The following is a 6,821-nucleotide window of genomic DNA, read 5'->3' as shown; positions in this document are numbered from 1 at the left end:
GAGGGCAGAGGGCAGAGGGCAGAGGGCAGAGGGCAGAGGGCAGAGGGAAGAGGGCAGAGGGCAGAGGGTAGAAGGCAGAGCAGAGACAGATACAGAGGCAGGTGGATATCTGTGAGTTCGAGGCCAGCCTGATCTACAGAGTGAGTTTTAGGACAGACAGGGCTACACAGAGAAATTCTGCCTTGAAAAACCAAAAGATAAGAAAAAAATATATATATACATATACATGTATATATAAATACAGTCTCCTGAGTCTATTGAGTGTTGTTCACATGTATGTATGTTTATGGCTGACTAGCTGGAATTGGCCAACTTATCAGGGGCTCCTCTCTGGGGAAGACTGAATCTCCTTTCTCTTTAGCCGTTAATTGCCTGTTGTTCTTCATCTAGACTTTGCAAGATTCCATCCATCCATAGTGACGTGTCATCTGATACTGTTACTGTGCAGGTTTAGTAACCATACTGCTGAGATAGTGTAGTACAGCTCCTTGTCTTATATAGAAGATGCTATTTCACTGTCTCACAGCAGACATCAGTCCTCTGGCTCTTATGGTCCCCTGCACTATCCTCTTCTATGATTGTCTTAGCTAGGGTTTTACTGCTAAGAACAGAGACCATGACAAGGCAACTCTTACAAGGACAACATTTAATTGGGGCTGGCTTACAAGTTCAGTGGTTCAGCCTATTATCATCAAGGCAGGAGCATGGCAGCATCCAAGCAGGCATGGTGCAGGAGGAGCTGAGAGTTCTACATCTTCATCTGAAGGCTGCTAGGAGAAGACTGGCCTCCTGGCAGCTAGGATGAGGGCCTTAAAGCCCATGCCCACAGTGACACACTTCCTCCAACAAGGCCACACTTCCAAATAGTGCCACGCCCTGGGCCAAGCATATTCAAACTACCACAATGATATTCCTTGAGCTTTTCATGTAGGGGTTTGTAAATTATCAGTAAACGGCCAGTTGTTCTCTGCGTATTGACCAGCTGTGGATTTCCGTAATGGCCTCTGTCTGCTACAAAATGAAGCTCTTTGATGAGGGACGAGGGTGAGGACTGTGGGTACAAACATGAGCAGTCATATGAGTGTTTGGCGTGCAGTCATCAGTTATAGCAGTTTGAGAAACTAGCAGTAGTCAAGTTCTCTTCCTGGGTTCCTGACTTCACCAGACGAGATAGTTGACTGGGTTTACAATACTAGGCAGAGATTCCCTCATATTTGGTAGGCTTTAGATCTAATTGGCTTTAGTCCAATTAGATGGGTGTTGGTTACCCCAATAATTAAATGTCACTATTGAATCCTGGGTGACATCTTTGTGTCTTTTTTTTTTTTAATAGAGAGAAAGGTATATTCGGTGCCATGAATTGTTTCAATAAAAACAATTTAATTTCTTAGGTATTATATACATTATTCATTATCTAGATCTGGAACTAGAGGTTGGTCCCTTCTCCAGACCAACCCAGTACTCAGCCCCAGATGGAAACAGTTGCTCTGTGGGATGGAGGCAAAGCACATGGTCTGATTCACACCACCCTTCACTACCACCCAGTCCACGTGCCTCCACCAGCAGCACCTTGGCAGCTTTCTTGAGACCTCAGTTGTACTTTGAAACAATGAGAACGTAGAATCAGGCATTCAGTTGCAGGAACTGGGAGATTGGTCACCCTAGAGTGATGGATCCCACTGACAGTGGGGAAGGAGTGTCATCAGGCTGACCAAGAGGGTGAGAGGTGAAACACAGACTAAAGGTAAAGTTTGTTTAAATGAGGAGAAGGAGGAGGAAGAGGAAAGGAGGAGAGGAAAGGAAAAAGAGGAGAAAATCCCATTGGGCCATTTTTAAGTTTTAGCTGTTCTCAATGAGTTTGTTCACTAAAATGTTCTTGGCGACTGCTGGAGAAGGGTGGTGTTCATGTAGGAAGGTGCCTCCCAGCTTTGAAGGCTTACCTCATGTACCTTATTTCTGGCAGAATTTTCATATCTTTATTGCCACTGGCCCCTTGAGCCTCAGGTAAGCCTGGCGACCACCTCCCCTAAGGGTTTTTTTTTTTTTCTACTGTGGTGCAATAGAGGCAGGAGAGAGCCTTAGAGCAGAAAAGCTCAGGCACATACATGTGGAGTTCACGAGACCTGGGGAAGAGGTCATGCCCCTTTGAGCTTTACATTCTTCATCCATGACCCAGACATAATAAGTTCTCTGTTGAAGAGTGAAGGAGTTAACATGGCCACTTGATGCTTAGAACATGGAGGAACTTGATCAGTATTGGTCCTATCTGGCTAGGGCATGGCAGAGCCTGGCCACTATTGGTCCTGTGTCAAGTACATGCTTAGTCGCTATGAGTTCATCCTAGTGAGTGTGTGGTGAGGCTCACTCGCTAGTGCTTCAATCTGCAAGAGCATGGCTGAGCATATTAACTCTTGATTCAGTCTAGGATTGCTTGAAATGATTTTGAAGTTAATAACTTTCCCCTTGTTGTTATTAAAGTAATAAAGTTGTGAATATACAGAAGGAAAGGTTACTTATTACGCCCCCACGTAGCAGTAGCTATTACTAAAGCTGGCATCCTTTCCTCTGTTTATACACACACTGATAAGTGAGTCTCTTATTTCTCTTTTGGTGTATTTTAAGCATTTTTCCCGTGTAGTTACAACTTTTCTGAAAACACAGTCATGGGAAGCCATTACAATTGTCTGGTATTTAAATCTACCATAATTTAGTTAATCATTCTCCCAACTAGTCATTTAAGGTATTTTTTTGCTATCTTTAATGATCATTATAAGAAAAACAGTGACCAGTGCTGCAATAAACATCATATTCTTGAAGCTTATTTCTGTATATTTCATTGCAAAGATGCCAAGGAGCATATTACTGGGTCAGAGGCACTATTAGGCTCCTGACATACATTGCCAAATAAAAAAAGGTTGTATCAGTTTTCATCCCTGAACGGTGTTTTGAAAGATGAGTAACTTCCAAGCCTCCATTTCCTCTGTGAAATGCAGTGACCTTGACACCTTGGCACTGTTCCTCTAGTACTGAGTGGGCTGTGTTCATGTGTGTGTCTGGTGCCTTTCTCCCTGTCTCCACTAAAGCCCAGCTCCAGTGTCTCAGGAGATGAACCACATTGCAATTGTGCATTTCTTAGAGGCCCAGAGTGCTCAGAGCCCTGCCAGGGTGAATAGACTTAAACACCTGAGTCATGCGACTGTCAACCCAGGACCAATCAGGCTGTAGAATCTTAAATAAAGCAAGAGAATACTAAGTGAAAACTAGCAACTTGGGGAAACTCAAGAAGCAGTTAGGAAAAGACCTTGAAGAGGGATAGTGTGACCATAAAGCTAAGAGACTTGGGGATGGATTCTGGGTGGCAAATTTCTTAGATCCCCTTCATCTTTATCTCCTTACTTATAGGACCTGGCACTGCCTGGCAACGTCTAAGTTAGGAAACTGGGCTGGTAGAAATGTATCAAGGGATGCCCCTGTGGCAGTGCTCCTGCCTCATCCTTAGTCCCCAGCCCTTACTTCAGCTGTGACTTGGAGACAGAAGGTACCAGACTCTGTGCCAAGACACAAATGCACGGATTTTTAAAATAATTTGATTTCAGTGCTTTTTTTGTTACTACATGAGCTGGAGAGTGTCCCAGTGCCCCTCCTAGAATGACCCAGGCTGTATACTCCCAGTATACCCGAGGAGGACAAAAGTGGCTGTCTCCCCTCCTGCCTACACACTCTGTGCTCATTGGGCTTCTCAGAAAGGAATGTGCATGCCCTGCAGAAGTCCTGCTCTGTATGTTCCTGCTGTGGATGGGCCGTGCCTAAGGAGAGGGCGGCCAGAGGCAGGGGGCAGACCAGGACCAGCCAGCTGCCCGGGAAGATGCTGGGGACTGTGCTTGCTTACCCAGACTGCACACTGTGAAATGTGCAGGAGGCCTGGAGCATGCAGGACAAGATGTGGGCTTTCAGGCCAGGAGACCTTGCTCCAGCTGCCATTCCCTGTCTGACTGTGGTCACTTTACTCTCACTGAAACTCCTGTTTCCTTCATCTGTGAAACAGTGTTGCCACCTGCATCTTCAAGTTCTGAAGAGATTGGAACAGATGTTTCCACAGATGTGTGAATCTGCTCATGCAGCCATAAGGAAACACGCAGGCTGGGCTGTTCACAGCCAAGCCTTGCTCCCCCACAGTTTTAGAGGCTGTAAGTCCTAGTTCCTTCTGTTACAGTTTAACTATGGGATGTCCCCCATAGGCTCATATGTTTGAATACTTGCTTCCCAGCTGGTGGTACTGCTTGGGGAAGCTGTGGAATCTTTAAGAGGCCTCCCTGGAGAAAGTGGGTCACTGGGTGCAGCTTTGAAGTTTTATAGCCTGGAGTGATTCCTGTTCACTCTCTGCTTCCTGAACACAGGTTCAGTGTGCCCATGCAACCCACTGCTCCTGCCACCCAGCCTGTCCTACCTGCTGCCGTGTCTTTCCCACTGTGATAGAGTGTAGCCCTGTAGGATCATAAGCCAAAATCAAAACAAAAACATTTTCTCTCTTCATTTGCTTTTTTACCGAGGTATTTTATCATAGCAATGGAGAAAAAAATAAGTGATAAAAACACCATCTGAAATCCAGGTGCCTGGATGGCTGAATTCTGGGAAGGATTCTTCTTGACGTGTGAATAACTGCTTTTTTGCTGGATCTTCACATGGTCAGAAATGAGTGAGATAATCTTTCCTCCTCCCCTTTGAGACTACAATCCAGTCAGATAGTACTCCACCCTTCTGCTGTCAGTTACTTCCTACAGACTCTCAGTGCAGTCCACAGTGGGAGGAGGGGGATGGAGTCAGCATACACATTTCAGGGGAGACATAGTTCAGACTGTTCATCAAGGAACATGGGCTTGGGCAGAATGTTCTAAAGGAAATACAGACAACAAAGAAGAGGTATGGATGCTAACTGGGGAAGGGTCTTGGATATTCTTTAAACATTAACCATAGCCTTGCAGGTCCAAAGCAGTGTACAGTTATGACAGGCTGGTACTTTGACTGGAAGCTCTCATTCCTAGGAAGAGAAGTTTGTGTGATGCCCAGTAGTTTGAGAGACTTAAAACCCTACACTAATGTCAAATTGGGGACTGTAATTATACAGGTAATAGAGAAAGTACAAAGGAATCCCCTGGAACTTCCCCCAGGGTTAATACATTCTTTCTTTGTTTCATTACACAATGGGAAATAATCTTCAAGGTCCAAGAGTGGGCCAATGATCAGGAGACAAAGGATAGCAAGGGACTCTTCAGCATGACTGTTTGTGATCCCCCTCTTCCTTCTCTGCATACGATACCTTTCAGTTTAGTGCCCTTGAAAACATCGAGCCATTGTGATTCGTTCTGTCCAGAGGATGTGGGGGAAGTGCCAGCTCTGAGACCCTTTGAGACTTTACAGCTCCCACTTTTGTTTGCCCAGAGCCCAACTGCAATGTAAAGTCTCACAGAAGGGACTCTGGGGAGTCAGTCTTTTGTTGAGAACATCTGGGTCCTCCAACTTAAGCTATGCTGCCCCTGCTATGCTACACAAGGCAGGGATTGGCTGTCCTACATTTTACTGACACACAGAATTGGGATGGATAGGGTGGTAGTCATTTTAAGGTATTCCATGTTAGAGTGGTGATAGACAATGACATGCAAATGAAGGTGGCCAACCTAACATCAGAGTAGCTCAGCATCCTTAAGCCAGTATTTCACACACGCCCAGAGAATTTGTCTAGAGTAGGTGGCTAAACAAAGTTAGGACATAGTGCTTAGCAAGTAGGTGTGTATGGAGGTTTCCCACGGCCTGGAAACAGGCAAAAAGTCTGCATGAATTGCAGAACCCATCTCCCACTTCCTGTTCTAAAGAAATAATGAGGAAACACCTAAGGAGAAGACAATCATAGTATATGAGGCATAACAAGCTCAGTTATGAATCAAAGATGAAGCAGTGGGTGGGTAGGGGGAGAGAAATGAGGAGAAAATGAGTGTACACATGCCACAGTCTGAATGAATGAATGTTCCATCTCCAATGTACAAATGTACATTGCACAGAAAGTACATTTATGAGAAACAAGTCCTGACTAGATGTTGAATAATCTGGAACCCTAATCTTGGGCTTCCTGGGATGCAAAACTGTAAGGAATGTACTTCTGTTGTTTATAAAATATCCAGTCTAGGGTATTTTGTTATAGCAGCACAAATGCACCAAGACAGAAATCTTGACAAAAAAAAAAAGAGAAAAACCAAACTGATACACTTTTCTTGCTTCCATGCCAAATAAGTGAAACAAACACACAAATATTCGTAATAAAAAGAAACACAGCATGTTTGGGGAAACACTTACACCAGTCTACAGTCTACAGTCTTCTTAGCCAGCTTCTTGGGAAGTATTACAGAAGCCACAAGAACGTGGACTTCAGAAAACCAGAGCGGGTGAATAGGGAGCAGATCCAAGGCAGAAGATGGAAGTGGCTGGCATCACCGCAGACCTGGAGACCCTAGAGACAGCAAGGCAGACTGAGCAGAGAAAAATGGGTGGCCTGGTGGGAAGGCTTAGAGGAAATCACTGACCACAGAAGCGCAAAGGGCAGAGCAACGCACAAGAGTCGAACCTACAGTGGAGAGAGTGTGGCACTGTGCCGTGTGCTGAAGTTGTTCATTCAGACAGGAAGTAGAAGGAGCAGAAGAGAACAGAAATGGAATCACCACTTCACTGAAAAGGCTCACCAGCAAGAAAGAGAACCTCAATTCCACCTAATAAACATTTGTGAAGAACAGATCTGGTATTCAGGTACCATGCTGGGACTTGGGATTCCA

This window comes from Grammomys surdaster, unplaced genomic scaffold, assembly GCF_004785775.1.
Source record: "Grammomys surdaster isolate TR1022 unplaced genomic scaffold, NIH_TR_1.0 100, whole genome shotgun sequence".
Lineage (NCBI taxonomy): Eukaryota > Metazoa > Chordata > Mammalia > Rodentia > Muridae > Grammomys > Grammomys surdaster.
This window is presented reverse-complemented; position numbering follows the sequence as displayed.